At 38.9% G+C, this 16,905-nt stretch overlaps 2 pseudogenes; both read left to right on the forward strand.

The window, feature by feature from the left end:
• The first annotated feature begins 5,763 nt into the window (after positions 1 to 5,763).
• LOC149010987 (cytosolic sulfotransferase 5 pseudogene) lies at positions 5,764 to 7,085 on the forward strand (annotated as a pseudogene).
• Positions 7,086 to 14,464: 7,379 nt separating this feature from the next.
• Positions 14,465 to 15,836, forward strand: LOC149010988 (cytosolic sulfotransferase 5 pseudogene; annotated as a pseudogene).
• Positions 15,837 to 16,905: the final 1,069 nt, after the last annotated feature.

The following is a 16,905-nucleotide window of genomic DNA, read 5'->3' on the forward strand; positions in this document are numbered from 1 at the left end:
ATCAGGATTCTATTGAAGTGGGCGCTCACCATGTTTAGTTCAGGGAGTAGGTCTTCATCCGCCAACATAACTTTGTTCCCTTTCTCAGGAAACTTTAACTTGCCATCCTTGATCATTTTTTGCAAGGCAATTCATAATACAAAGCATTGATTAGTAATGTGCATAAACAAATTATGCCATTTATAATAGTATTTCCCTCTTAAGTATGTGGTTGGAGGGACCTTATATCCCTCACTCAAATTAATAAGCCCTTTCTTCAACAGGTAATCACAGATTAACTCTGTCTTGGAGTTATCAAACAAAAACCGTTGGTCTATGGTTTTTCTTGCATCAACATCTTTCCCTTTTTTAGTAAGAGCAGACAATTATTTGCAAGCGAAGAGTACTTCACTCACGATGCTAGCTAGATTAACTTCACAAACACGGCAATCAGCATGGTAAAATGGGTTTTGAGTTTGAGACCCTAACAAGTCATTCAACCTCTAGCTGCTATCGTGGGTACCCATGGAGGAGGCTTTTCTCTACTCCTCCTCCATTAGCAGGTACTCATAACTCATTTCTTGGGACAACAACTACCCTATGTCTATAAAACCATTGGTTAGCAAACCTCTTCTAAATATCCAAAGTTAGGTTATTCAAAGGTATTGCCACAAATTCACTTTCAAGCAATGCTAGGGTGCATCTACATCTTAACACTTTAAAGCGAGATGATTCTCTCAATAGGCTCATCAGGTGCTTGTTGAAGGTGAGTTAGGTCACTTATGTGAACTGGAGGTTTGGCCAAATAAAACCAGGCATGTAACTTGTCCTCAATATCCTGCCGACTAAAAACAGAGTTGGTAGGAAAGTTATAGTACCAGGTGAAGGCTGTTCAAGTCAAAAAACAAGGAAAATAGCCTCAATTTCAGTATGTCATCAGCACTTGCATGACCAAATTGCACCACAAAATCACTTACATGCTCTACTATGGTCATGTTATCTTCCCTTGAAAACTTGGAAAACTTTGGGACTTTGAAATTTCATCCTAGGTCTATCTGATCATAGTATTTTGGGTAGGTTTTCTTGAAGATCGGCCTCATCATTGGCCAATATGCTTGGTTAGTCTAGTCCTATATCAACTGGATAATCCTGTCTCGGTCAATGGAACCAACACACTACCCCTTTTGAGGTCAAAACTCTGGTCGATCTCCTTGCCCCTCTAAGGGGATTCCCCTTTGTGTGAAAGAGTCACCATTACGTGGCGAAGGGCCTCAATCAAGGACTTCTAGTGGGGTCTTCCACCGGTTTTGAAAGGGATTAAATGGAGGATAATTGTTGTACCAGCCTCTAGCCCCTATTGGGATAGCATTTGCCCCTATAGCCAATTGTGGAAGGCTATATGAATGTTTTACCTATGGGGTGGGTCTTGATGACTTTGCCATCGGATTATCATATGCAAATGGGAACACTGGCCTAGGTAAACACCCAAGTCTGAAGCTTCTACTCTGTTTGACGCTGCCATTATATCCACTTGACGAGATTGTGGTAGGGACTCCTCCATACATTGGAGTCTATTGTCAAACATCTGCAATGCTCGTTGGCTATCATGTTGTGATTCTACCAAGCCTTGACACAAAGTCCTAAACATCTTTTCTACAAAATTACAATTAGTCACAGGGAGTTGATGATTCAATTCATTGTTACTCTCCCTCCTGCTACACCCCTTGAAGAAGAAGAATTATTGTGTTCCTCTGCAATTCTTGCCATACTCGTTTTTCGTATAATGGTTGATGTGCCACTGGGCATGCCAAAAGATATTGATCCGATTCCTTCTTGGATTTGCGCTGGTATGCCAAGATCTGCAACTAACCCAAGGAAAATCTGGCTAATCAAGCTGTGTGCATTCTATCTACCTTGGATATCAAGGATTTTGATGTCATTTGGGAGAAAAAAAAACTAAACTCATGATGTTCCTTCTTGGCAAACTATACCATTGCTGCACTAAGGCTAAGAAAGGAGAAGAACAAAACCTAAACTAAGAAAAGTTAAAAAGATAAGTGTAATTGTCATTTGATTGATGTGTGTTGTCCTTACAAATGGATTACATTGGTATTTATAGGTGGAGGACGTAACTACCCTCCTATAACTACTTAAAACTGCTCTTAGGATGATCTCCCAAGAGTTCGGAGACAAGAGAATTCAAATTCAAATAAATAACCAAGAATAACTACCATAACTACCCATCAGTTTCAGCCTTACTAGATGAGCACTAGCCTTGTCCTGTGCTGGCACCGATTTAACCCGGTTTGCAGTCGACCTGGTTTGACTCAAACCTGGTTCATAGTAATTGTTAGTTTTGGGGATTAAAACAAGAGTATTCTGGCTAGGTAATAGATGACAACCCTAGGACATGGGGAGATTTGTTATCTGAAGTACTATGAACCTATAGAACTTCCAAATGTTTAAGCACATAAGCGGCACCCTACTCTCTTGTGTATGGACATGATGCGCTCTATAAAGACCCTTAGGGTTTTGCAACAGTATATTCTAAACCTTCGGGGTTATACATATGCAATGTTGGCCAAATTGGATAACTTAGATGAATCCAGCTTACTTGCCTTAGACAACTTACGAATACAAAAGCATAAGGTTGCATAAGTGTTTAACCGAATGGTAAAGTCTAAGTATCTTAAAGGAGACTTGGTCCTTAAGTTGATACTACCAATGGGAATTAAGGACCCGAAGTTTGGTTATTGGTCTCTAAATTGGGAAGGTCCCTTTAAAGTATTCAAAGTAAAGAATAGGGGGACTCATAGGGATCAGGAATTCAATTGCTGAATACACTTAAGGCCAATTAATTGGAAATTCCCTGAAGCTTATAAGCCCAGCATCTGGCTGCTTGGGGTAATTAGCTGATAACTAAGGGATGTAGTGAAGTCCATCCAGTAATCAAGTTGGCCATGAGGTTTGTCATCTTGTCCATGGCCTTGCACTCATTTCTTGTTGGCAGCTGCTCTGGAAGTGTACTCATCATAAAGGGTCCTTAACTTCATTGTTGTTTGATGAACTCCTTGGGCTTGTGCCTTGCATTCTTCTCTCCGTGATTCTGGAGTCGGTAACTTGGCATTGAGAGTGGCAATCTTCACCAATAGGGACTTGTGTTGCTTACTTAGCTTGATCAATTGCTCGTGTGCATCCCTCAATCCTGTTGTTACTACTCCCTCTCTTTTCCTTTCTTGATCAATCTTTGCAAGATACTCCACCAATTATCATTCTCCTACAATAGTTGCATGGAGACTGGGGAGACGAAGGCAATTCTTCATGAGTCTCCGCAGAATTTGAATGGTCTCCATTAGACCTATAAATGGATAGCCGAAATCCGCCTCCGAATTCACATTCGTATTCGTTTACGGGTATCTGTATCCGAAATTTTTCTTACCGGAAAATATTCGTATCCGTCCGCTAAGCAACCGGATTCGGATTCGGATAATTGCTTATCGGATTGGATAATGTCTGGATAAATTTTTATCTGGATAGAGTAAAGTATTTAACATTTTTTTCTTTAAAAATAGATGATAATCGGATTCGGATAGCGGTATTCGGTAATCGGAAATTAGAAATTTATAATAAAAATGTAAAAAATTGACAATTATCAATCAATAATCGGATATTTTATCGGATCGGATTATTATCAGATATCCGATAAAGTTTCAGATTTGAATTCGGATGCCTTCTCTAATTTTTTTCCGGATTCGGAATCGGATAGCGGATTTGCTAATCGGATTCGGATTCGGATACTAGTGTATCCGAACCGAATCCGGTCCGTTTACAGGTCTAGTCTCCATAGCATTTGAGTAGTGTGAGCCTTGGAAGATTCCTTCCATTACGAGTTTGCACACTTCTTCAAGGGTGTCCACTGCCTTGCACCGTTCATGACTTAGCTTATGCTTCTATTGAGTGGTTCCCAGGTCGGATAACCATGCAAGATAATCTAGAGAACCCTGTTGATACTGAAACAAGTTAGATTCATAAAAATGGAACTTTTAATTTGGTCAGCAAAAAACTAGCAAAACAAGGGGTTAGAAGTTACCTCAATTGGAATAATTTGATTAGTAGACACACTACAACAATTAAAGGCTTTTGCCACAGGGAAATCCTGTAGCTAGCAAAAGCCCATAAACCGTAGCAGATAGTTTGACTCGACGGTAACTTTCCATCGCATTTCTGTCAGTTAGAAAGCAGTCGTAAAGTTATGCTACGGAGATTGGTGAGTGTCGGTTCTATTTTCTTTAGCCACGGTGGTTGGTTATTGTGGTAAATACTTGAGTATATGCTATGGTAACACCATATCAACTACTTCACTATCTGCTATGATTTTAAGTTACCATAGAAAATAATTTGACACTACTTGCTTTCATAGCATTAGTTGTGCTAAGTGGGACCCATGGATTTTGTCTTTTGCTACAGATATTTCCCATGCAAAAAGGCTTTTTTTTTTTTTTTTTTTTTTTTAATATTTTATAACTCATTATATATGTGTATTAATAGGTTTTTTACCTGTCTTTAATAGACAATGGATCATATATATGCCAATCTGATTTTGATCTGGATTTTGATTCACACAAAGGTCAAATGGGCAGTTTAAGACGTAAGGTTTTCAATTAGCTGAAATTTGCATCGACATTGAATACATCGAAGTATGTTTAATCTTCTCCATCCAAATTCTCCATGCATACAAACCATAGTGAAAGTAAAGGGGTGTCTTGAAGAAGGCTAGTTTCAAACAACATTCTCATTTTCACATCCCCTCTCTCTCTCTCCCTCCCTCCTGGACCTGGTAAGAATATTGAGTTGTAATCTGATGAGAAGTAGCTAATAACATTCATAAATATGAAAGTTGTTTTCTGTAGCATATAGTACCTTAATATTACGGAATTTTTTTGACTGTCGTAGCAATTGAACTTTTTACCACCGTATCCCATGTCCGTGGCAAAAGTTCCGTCACAACTGACATTTTTTCTTGTAGTACACAACAACTTTTTAAGTCTTCTGGGAGGATCTAGTGATACTTCTGGAGGTGGGGGAATTCCTTCTTTGACGGGTGAGGGGGAGGATTCCTTAGCTTCTTCTTTCTCTTCTTCCTTGGAAATTTCTTTTTCTTTTTCTGTTTTCTCTTCTTTCTTTCTCTTTCTCTGACTCTTCAATTATTTCTTTTTCTTCATCTAGGATTTTTTTATTTTTTATTTTGAAGATGATTCTTAGGAATCTCGGAAGGTGGATGAATGTAAATTCTTGAATTTTTGTTACGTGCTCTTAAAGCAATGAAGTGATATGGTTTTCATGGCCTGGTGTGTTGTGGTTTTCATGAACAGGACAACAAACAGACTGGCTGGACTGGCCTCCACTGATTCAGTGGTTGAGAGGTTTTCCACACAAAAATCGTGTTATGATTATAAATAATCTTGAACTCGTAGTCACTAGGAACTCAGCATTATTATACTTCATAACACGTGCCCTGATTGGGTAGTGGGCAGCACCGTAGTGCATACAATTCAGATTGAAATTTGGATCCAGATTTCAATGTGGATCATTCATTTTACAAAAGTTCTTTTCAATACTTGTGTGAAATAAACGGTCGAGATCAAAATCTTGAGCAGGAAAAATAGGTTGTCAATGACAATGCATGTGAAGAAGCTACTATTCATTGTCGTCTTCTTTTGCATTAAATTTCTATATATCGTTGAACCCTAGATGTCTATTTAACCTTGTTGAGCGGCAAGAAGTTCTGGGTTTAACTTTCCCTTCATCTATGGAAACCTCCAAGTCACTCCTTATGACAACTTCAAATTCACTAAAGCCTTTGCTAGATGAGCTTCCTTCTGTGAACTGGTGGGATGATTTTGTATTATACCAATGGGAAGGCTTCTGGTATGTACCCCGACATCTCGAAGGCGCCATCGAAGCTCAGTCACTCTTTAAAGCTCGAAACGAGGATGTGATCTTAGCTTCTTCTATGAAAACTGGTACTACATGGACCAAAGCTCTTGTTACTTACATCATGAATCGCCCATGCAAAGATAGCATCAATGGTGGAGAATTCCATCCAGTGGAAGACCCTTTGCTCGGTAAGTGTCCTTCTGCCTATGTGCAGACCTTGGAAATTCATGTCTATAAAGGTGATCCCACTCCACCAGATCTCTCAGGTATCCCTTCTCCTAGAGTTTTTCACACTCATATGCCCTATAAGGTTCTGCCAGAATCAATCAAAAACTCCGAGTGTAAGATCGTTTATGTCACTAGGAACCCTAAAGACACCTTTCTGTCTTTATGGCACTTCAAAAACACTTTTCGAACAGCTGAACAAGGATCATTTCCATTGGAAGAAGCATTTGAAAGCTTCTGCAATGGAATTCATGCTTTTGGTCCATTCTTTGATCATGTTCTAGACTATTGGAATGAGAGCTTGAAGAGACCTTATAAGATAATGTTATTGAAGTATGAAGAGTTGAAGAGAGACCCAAGGGAACAAGTGAAGAAGCTTGCTTCGTTTCTTGGAAGGCCTCTGGTTAAAGAGGATGAAATTGATGAAGTGTTGTGGAGTTGCAGTATCGATAGGCTTAAGAACATGGAGGTGAACAAAAATGAAATGGATCCATGGATTGGAGTTGCTAACAGTTCATATTTCAGGCTTGGAGTAGTTGGTGACTGGAAGAACTACTTCACCTCCGAGATGACAGAGCGACTGGATCAAATCACCCATGAAAAACTAGATGGATCTGGTCTGGATCTTGCAATAATATGATAGCTTTAAGGTTGCTTAAATGAAGGTGCTTTAGACATGAATGGATGTGAGCCATTCAAATGAATGGATATTGTTTCTAGGGATGTTATTGGGGTTTCCTATCACCTATGTTTGATTCTATCAAATGCATGTGTGGACAGTAGTCAAGTTCTTCTTTTAATTTTTGTTTTGGATCCAAAACTTGTATTCTCATGCTTTTGTATGTGTGTGTTGTGTTTTTATTGTTGATAGAATGTGTGGTGGTGGTGTTGTTGGATGAATTGTGTTCTTATATTTCCCTTTATTTTCTAGTATATTTGATTCATCATAAATGAAAAAAATATATATATTTTGAACTGGTGTTGGTTTTATGTAATCAAAATCACATACATTTCATAAGATCACGCCATGATCAACACATGTTATACGTTGGGAGAAGGACACAACCATGAAGAAGAAGGATTCACATCCTTTTTAATTCCTTTCCCTACAATTCCCTGTAATTCCCTCATAGGATTGTGTCATGTGGCATTTAAGTAATCCAAAGGTTACCCAACAAACTATAGTTTAAATAAAATTCAAATTAATGGGTGGGATTAAATAAATTTAAAATTTAGTTTAAATTGGATAACCATTGTCAATCATTACATGCACAATAGGCTTACCATTGAGTTCAGTCTTGATATACAAAGGTAGACTCTGGTCATCTCCTTTGAATGAATAAGGAAGGCTACAACTGCTTGGCTTACTGTGGTAATGCCCAACACCTCTTTCCCCTCCACAAGCTCCTTGGAGGGTAAATGTCCTAGAATCATAGGTTCTTGGAACTCTTCATCTATGTCATAATCTCTGCCTCCCAATCAAACTATGTACGGAAATCAAAGGGTAGAACATATACCATGTTGACTGCAAGGGCTTTTTTCGGTTCAAGAACCTCCTGCAAATCTCATAGAAGCCGTTGTTGTACTCGATGTTAGACAACTTTGGGAACCCTTCGGTAATGCTAATCCATCATCCTTCTACTCATAATCTAAGGCAACAGGCTCAATTTTAGATTCTACAACTCATTTCTAGATTCTCTATCTCTAAATGCTTTGTTAGTAACTCTACTTAGTGCATCATTTGGCTTCAAATTACCAACACTAGGTTGTGGCTTTTTCTCCTTTGGCTCACCATCACCCCTGCTTTGGTCTGCCTTAGGGTTGATTCCCTATTTAGGCTAACTGCCATTAGAGTTGAAGTGAGAAACCCTAGGCTTCTTATCCAGAAAAACCGTTTGGTCTCCTGATTTTTGAAGTTCCTGAATAGTTATCCTTAGCAATGTTTTTGGCACTTTTGCATAAGTCAAGGGCTTTTTTTTTTGTCACTACCCACAGTGAGTTGAGACTATTTTGTCCCTTGTCCAGCTTGAAGATAGGCCATCCTCTTCTTTTTGCACATGCTATGTTTTTCGCCTTAATCATCCTTTCACCATCATGGGGGAACTTGTCACGATGCAATTGTTCCAAATCTTCATCATGCATTTCCTTAGGCTTCACCATGTGTTGCTTTCAAGCTTTCTCAAGAATTCCAAACCACCCAAACATTGGGGGCTTTTTTCATAATCAAGAAACTCTCTCTCTCTCTCTCTCTCTCTCTCTCTCTCTCTTACTGACTTTTGCAAGAGGAGCTTCTTCTCGACTAGAGCCTCTCTAGACTTGGTCTCTAAATAAGGTTGCTTTCGATCTGGGGACTTTTGATTTTTGTTGCCTCTAACCTTGTCTGCCACACCCTACATGGACTTTGATCAATAAGAGAGGATGGTTTTTGCTCAAGATTTACACAGTTTGAATAGATTCCGCCAACCAAATCTTCGTTTTTCCGATACCTTTCTTTCATACATATCTCAAGTTCTTCCTAACTCACGTGCATCTTCATGAGATCAACATCCCAGAAATCTTCTCTCCTGAGTTTTCTACAAACTTTATCATTCTGTTTCCTTTCTGTACATGCTACTGGGTTAGGAGACATCACTCAATTATAGTTATGAGATATCAGGAATCTATTGAATTGGGCGCTCACCATGTTTAGTTCAGGGAGTAGATCTTCACCGCCAACATAACTTTATTCCCTTTCTCAGGAAACTTTAACTTGCCATCCTTGATCAATATTTGGCAAGGCATTTCATAATACAAAGCATTGATTAGTAATGTGCATAAACAAATTATGCCATTTATAATAGTATTTCCCTCTTAAGTCTGTGGTTGGAGGGACCTTATATCCCTCACTCAAATTAATCATCCCCTTCTTCAACAGGTAATCACAGATTAACTCTGTCTTGGAGTTATCAAACAAAAACCGTTGCATGGTCTATGGTCTTTCTTGCATCAACATCTTTCCCTTTTTTAGTAAGAGCAGACAAGTATTTGCAAGTGAAGGGTGCTTCGCTCACGATGCTAGCTAGATTAACTTCAAAAAAATCGCAATCAGCATGGTAAAATGGGTTTTGAGTTTGAGACCCTAACAAGTCATTCAACCTCTAGCTGCCATTGTGGGTACCCATGGAGGAGGTTTTTCTCTACTCCTCCTCCATTAGCAGGTACTCATAACTCATTTCTTGGGACAACAACTACCCTATGTCTATAAACCATTGGTTAGCAAACCTCTTCTAAATATCCAAAGTTAGGTTATTCAAAGGTATTGCCACAAATTCACTTTCAAGCAATGCTAGGGTGCATCTACATCTTAACGCTTTAAAGCGTGAGATGATTCTCTCAATAGGCTCATCAGGTGCTTGTTGAAGGTGAGTTAGGTCACTTATGTGAACTGGAGGTTTGGCCAAATAAAACCAGGCATGTAACTTGTCCTCAATATCTTGCCGACTAAAAACAGAGTTGGTAGGAAAGTTACAGTACCAGGTGAAGGCTGTTCAAGTCAAAAAACAAGGAAAATAGCCTCAATTTCAGTATGTCATCAGCACTTGCATGACCAAATTGCACCACAAAATCACTTACATGCTCTACTATGGTCTTGTTATCTTCCCTTGAAAACTTGGTAAACTTTGGGACTTTGAAATTTCATCCTAGGTCTATCTGATCATAGTATTTTGGGTAGGTTTTCTTGAAGACCGGCCTCATCATTGGCCGATATGCTTGGTTAGTCTAGTCCTATATCAACTGGATAATCCTGTCTCGGTCAATGGAACCAACGCACTACCCCTTTTGAGGTCGAAACTCTGGTCAGTCTCCTTGCCCCTCTAAGGAGATTCCCCTTTGTGTGAAAGGGTCACCATTATGTGGCAAATGGCCTCAATCAAGGACTTCTAGTGGGGTCCGCCACCGGTTTTGAAAGGGATTAAATGGAGGATAATTGTTGTACCAGCCTCTAGCCCCTATTGGGATAGCATTTGCCCCTATAGCCAATTGTGGAAGGCTATATGAATGTTTTACCTATGGGGTGCGTCTTGACTACTTTGCCACCGGATTGTCATATGCAAATGGGAACTTTGGCCTAGGTAAACTCCCAAGCCTGAAGCTTATACTATGTTTGACGCTGCCATTATATCCACTTGACGAGATTGTGGCAAGGACTCCTCCATACATTGGAGTCTATTGTCAAACATCTGCAATGCTCGTTGGCTATCATGTTGTGATTCTACCAAGCCTTGACACAAAGTCCTAAACATCTTTTCTACAAAATTACCATCAGTCACAGGGAGTTGATGATTCAATTCATTGTTACTCTCCCTCCTGCTACACCCCTTAAGGAAGAAGAATTATTTTGTTCCTTTGCAATTCATTCTATACTTGTTTTTCCTATAATGGTTGATGTGCCACTGGGCATGCCAAAAGATATTGGTCCAATTCCTTCTTGGATTTGCGCTGGTATGCCAAGATCTGCAACTAACCCAAGGAAAATCTGCTAATCAGGGTTGCGTGCATTCTATCTACCTTGGTATATCGAGGATTTTGATGTCATTTGGGAGAAGGCAACTAAACTCATGACATTCCTTCTTGGCAAACTGTACCATTGCTACACTAAGGCTAAGAAAGGAGAAGAACAAAACCTAAACTAAGAAAAATTAAAAAGATAAGTGTAATTGTCATTTGATTGATGTGTGTTGTCCGTACAAATGGATTACACTGGTATTTATAGGTGGGGAAGTAACTACCCTCCTATAACTACTTAAAACTACTCTTAGGATGATCTCCCAAGAGTTTGGAAACAAGAGAATTCAAATAAATAACCAAGAATAACTAACATAACTACTCCATCGGTTTCAGCTTAACTTGATGAGCACTAGCTTTGTCCTGTGTTGGTGCCGATTTAACCCAGTTTGCACTTGACCAAGTTTGACTCAAACCTGGTTCATAGTACTTGTTAGTTTTGGGGATTAAGAAGAGTATTTTGGCTAGGTAATAGATTACAACCCTAGGACATAGGGAGATTTGTTATCTGAAGTACTATGGGCCTATAGAACTTCCAAATGTTTAAGCACATAAACGGCACCCTACTCCCTTGTGTATGGACATGATGCGCTTTTTCCTATAGGGCTGACTATAAAGACCCTTAGGGTTTCGCAAGTTATACATATGCAATATTAGCCAAATTGGATAACTTAGATGAATCCAGGTTACTTGCCTTAGACAACCTACGAATACAAAAGCATAAGGTTGCATAAGTGTATAACCGAATGGTAAAGTCTAAGTATCTTGAAGGAGACTTGGTCCTTAAGTTGATACTACCAATTGGAATCAAGGACCCGAAGTTTGGTTGTTGGTCTCTGAATTGGAAAGGTCCCTTTAAAGTATTCAAAGTAAAGAATAGGGGGACTCTTAGGGATCATGAATTCTATGGCTGAATACACTTCAGGCCAATTAATTGGAAATTCCTTAAAGCTTATAAGCCTAGCATCTGGCTGCTTGGAGTAATTAGCTGAGGATTTGGTAGGCACTGCTCCAAGCAATGAACAACTAGATTGATAGGAGTCATGAAATCTTAAATCTTGACCACACAATATCAGCATGTGCAATTTAAAACAACTTAAGTGAACGGTTCCGGTTTTTCCACCTAACCCAAGTGGTTCAGGCTACTCAAACCAATTCATTTTGAACCAAGACTAAGCATAACGACTTTCATCTGTGTTCTGGGCGGGAAGTCAACTCTGGTTTTCCTTTTTGCCTCCAAAATGAGAGGCGCTCCTAAGAACAGAGAACTCAGAGGTGCATTGCATCTCTAAATGCGTTCTTCTTCTAATTTAAGATTTCATGACTCCTATCAATCTAGCCGTTCACTGCTTGGAGCAGTGCCACGTATGCACTACTCCCAAGAAAAATCAATTTTAAAACTACTCTAAAAAGAAAATTATGTTCCCATTATTCCAAAAGGCTGAAAAAGGGTTGTAGTGAAGTCCATCCAATAATCAAGTTGGCCATGAGGTTTGTCATCTTGTCCATGGCCTTGCACTCATTTCTTGTTGGCAGCTGCTTTGGAAGTGTACTCATCATAAAGGGTCCTTAACTTCATTGTTGTTTTTTGAACTCCCTGGGCTTGTGCCTTGCATTCTTCTCTTCGTGATTCTGGAGTTGGTAACTTGGCATTGAGAGTGGCAATCTTCACGAATAGGGACTTGTGTTGCTTACTTAGCTTGATCAATTGCTCGTGTGCATCCTTCAATCCTGTTGTTACTACTCCCTCTCTTTTCCTTTCGTGATCAATCTTTCCAAGATACTCCACCGGTTATCATCCTCCTTCAAGAATGACTACAATAGTTGCATGGAGACTGGGGAGACAAAGGGCAATTCTTCAGGAGTTTCCGCAGAATTCTATAGAAATTGAATGGTCTCCATAGCATCTGAGTAGTGTGAGCCTTGGAAGATCCCTTCCATTACGAGTTTGCACACTTCTTCAAGGGTGTCCACTGCCTTGCACCGTTCATGACTTAGCTTAGGCTTCTATTGAGTGGTTCCCAAGTCGGATAACCATGCTAGATAATCTAGAGAACCCTGTTGATACTGAAACAAGTTAGATTCATAAAAATGGAACTTTTAATTTAGTCAACAAAAAACTAGCAAAACAAGGGGTTAGAAGTTACCTCAATTGGAATAATTTGATTAGTAGACACACTACAACAATTAACGGCTCTTGCCACGGGGAATTCCTGTAGCAAAAGCCCATAAACCGTAGTAGATAGTTTGACCCGACGGTAACTTTCTTTGCATTTCTGTCAGTTAGAAAGCTGTCGTAAAGTTTTGCTATGGAGATTGGTGAGTGTCGGTTCTATTTTCTTTAGCCATGGTAGTTGGTTACTGTGGTAAATACTTGAGTATATGATATGGTAATTCCATATCAACTACGTCACTATCTGCTAAGATTTTAAGTTACCATACCAAATAATTTGATACTACTTGCTTTCATAGCATTAGTCGTGCTAAGTGGGACCCATGGACTTCGTCTTTTGCTACGGATATTTACTACCATCACAAAAGGCTTTTTTTTTTTTTTTTTTTTTTTTTTAATATTTTATAAATCATTATATGTGTATTAATAGGTTCTTTACCAATCTTTAATAGACAATGGATCATATATATGCCAATATAATTTTGATCTCACACAAAAAGTCAAATGGGCAGTTTAAGATGTAAGGTTTTCAATTAACTGAAATTTGCAACGATATTGAATACGCCAAAGTATGCTTAAACTTGGATGTTTCCCATTCAAATTCTCCATGCATACAACCATAGTGAAAGTAAAGGGATGGCTTGCATGCTACTTCCATACAACATTCTCATTTTCGCATCCTCTCTCTCTCTCAGACCTGGACCTAGTAGCTAATAACATTCATTAATACGAAAGTTGTTTTCCATAGCATATGGTACTTTAATATTATGGAATTTTTTTGACTGTCACAGTAATTGAACTTTTTACCACGGTATCCCATGTCCGTGGCAAAAGTTCCATCACAACTGACACTTTTTCTTGTAGTACACAACAAGTTTTTAAGTCTTTTGGAGTGGTGCTAGTGATATTTCTGGAGGTGGGGGAGTTCCTTCTTTGACTGGTGAGGGGTAGATTACTTGGCTTCTTCTTTTTCTTCTTCCTTGACAATTTCTTCTTTGTTTTTCTTGATTTTCTGTTTTCTCTTCTTCCTTCTCTTTCTCTGACTCTTCAATTCTTTCTTCTACTTCATCTAGGATTTTTTATTTTTTATTTTGAAGATGATTCTTAGGAATCTCGGAAGGTGGATAATTGTAAATTTTCGAATTTTTGTTACATGCTCTTAAAGCAATGAAGTGATATGGTTTTCATGGCCTGGTGTGTTATGGTTTTCATGAACAGGACAACAAACAGACTGGCTGGACTGGCCTACACTGATTCAGTGGTTGAAAGGTTTTCCACACAAAAATCGTGTTATGAATGATAATAATCTTCAATTCGTAGTCAGGAACTCAGCATTATTATAATTCAAAACACGTGCCCTAACTGGGTGGTGGGGGAGGTAGTGGCAGCACCGTGTTGCATACAGTCTAAACTGAAATTATTTTGTGAAAATTATTTTCAATACTTGTGTGAAACGGTCGGCGGGATCATAATCTTGACCTTACACTGCTTGGTGCTGCATGCGCAATAGTAATAAAGCACCCCCTGCAAGACCAGTCGGTTTTGTCGGGGTGTCCCTGACTATGCATGTGAACAAGCTATTATTCATTTGTCATCTTCTTTTGCTTTAAATTTCTATATATCGTTGAAGCTTAGATGTCTAATTAACCTTGTTGAGCGGCAAGAAGTTCTGGGTTTAACTTTTCCTTCATCCATGGAAACCTCCAAGTCACTCCTTATGACAACTTCAAATTCACTAAAGCCTTTGCTAGATGAGCTTCCTTCTGTGAACTGGTGGGATGATTTTGTATTATACCAATGGGAAGGCTTCTGGTATGTACCCCGACATCTCGAAGGCGCCATCGAAGCTCAGTCACACTTTGAAGCTCGAAGCGAGGATGTGATCTTAGCTTCTTCTATGAAAACTGGCACTACATGGACCAAAGCTCTTGTTACTTACATCATGAATCGCCCATGCAAAGATAGCATCAATGGTGGAGAATTCCATCCTGTGGAAGACCCTTTGCTCGGTAAGTGTCCTGCTGCCTATGTGCAGACCTTGGAAATTCATGTCTATAAAGGTGATCCCACTCCACCAGATCTCTCAGGTATCCCTTCTCCTAGAGTTTTTCACACTCATATGCCCTATAAGGTTCTGCCAGAATCAATCAAGAACTCCGAGTGTAAGATCGTTTATGTCACTAGGAACCCTAAAGACACCTTTCTGTCTTTATGGCACTTCATGAACACTGTTAGAACAGCTGAACAAGGATCATTTCCAATGGAAGAAGCATTTGAAAGCTTCTGCAATGGAATTCATGCTTTTGGTCCATTCTTTGATCATGTTCTAGACTATTGGAACCAGAGCTTGAAAAGACCTTATAAGATAATGTTATTGAAGTATGAAGAGTTGAAGAGAGACCCCAGGGAACAAGTGAAGAAGCTTGCTTCGTTTCTTGGAAGGCCTCTGGTTAAAGAGGATGAAATTGATGAAGTGTTGTGGAGCTGCAGTATAGATAGGCTTAAGAACTTGGAGGTGAACAAAAATGAAATGGATCCATGGATTGGAGTTGCTAACAGTTCATATTTCAGGCTTGGAGTAGTTGGTGACTGGAAGAACTACTTCACCTCCGAGATGACAGAGCGACTGGATCAAATCACCCATGAAAAACTAGATGGATCTGGTCTAGATCTTGCAATAATATGATAGCTTTAAGGTTGCTTAAATGAAGGTGCTTTAGACATGAATGGATGTGAGCCATTCAAATGAATGGATATTGTTTCTAGGGATGTTATTGGGGTTTCCTATCACCTATGTTTGATTCTATCAAATGCATCTGTGGACAGTAGTCAAGTTCTTCTTTTAATTTTGGTTTTGGATCCAAAACTTGTATTCTCATGCTTTTGTATGTGTGTGTGGTGTTTTTATTTTTGATAGAATGTGTGGTGGTGGTGTTGTTGGATGAATTGTGTTCTTATCCTTGTATTTCCCTTTATTTTCTAGTATATTTGATTCACCATAAAAGAAAAAATATATATATTTTTTGCACTGGTGTTGGTTTTATGTAAACAAAATCCCATACGTTTCATAAGATCACGCCATGATCAACACATGTTATACGTTGGGAGAAGGACACACAACCATAAAGAAGTATTACTAAATACAAGAATTTATGTGGAAAATCCCAAAATGGAGAAAAGCCCAAGCTGGTGTCAAAAAGACGATTTGAGAGAATCTCACTCGGCGAAAAACTGTTGCAATCACACCAACAACTCTCTTATAACCCATATCCCCACTAGGCCTTGTTCAACATACAATAACTCACACTTTATGACTCTTAAACAATAGAAGAAGGAAATGAAATTAACCAGAGTCAAATTCCGTGCTTAACATGTATTGATTTGAATTAATAAAATCAAAAGCTTGAACCTTCTTATATATAGGTTTATTCCTTGTCTTCTTTACTTACTTTTCTGGTGTGGGATAAAAAAAAAGAAGGGAACTTTCTTTATTCTTTGTTTTTAATCAAACTCAACACTATAACACAAGCACCATTGGATTCATATGGTAAAGCGTTGAATATCTGGATTGGAAACTTACTCCCAAGCACTAGTTTGGGTATTCAATGGTTCAAAACACAACGTTTCAAAGCTAGCTGGCCAAAAAGTTAAGGGGATTGAAGGTCTAGTCATGAAGGATAGACCTCCTTCTACTATGTATCTATGCTTCCTTTACGCTGTCATGTTTAGACATGTGTGGGCATGAGTATTCATGGGATACGATTTTTAATTAGAAAAAAAATCAAAATGTTAATATTCCCTGGCACCATCAGATTGGAAATCTTGAATCTTGCAATTAAAGACATTTTCAATATAGCAATAAAATTGTTTGAAGATGGAGAATGACTCTAAATGGCATTCAAGTGGCAAAATCCATATAGATCTTGATACGGGAAGATGAGCACCAAACGGGTATAACCCGAATACTGCATATTACCATATTGGTCGGGTAATATCCTGGTTTTAAGTATTGACCCGAACTGGTCAATTCACCAATTCGGGTTCAG

This window comes from Hakea prostrata, chromosome 7 (assembly GCF_041222555.1).
Source record: "Hakea prostrata isolate BN-2017 chromosome 7, UWA_Hpros_2, whole genome shotgun sequence".
NCBI classification, from domain to species: domain Eukaryota; kingdom Viridiplantae; phylum Streptophyta; class Magnoliopsida; order Proteales; family Proteaceae; genus Hakea; species Hakea prostrata.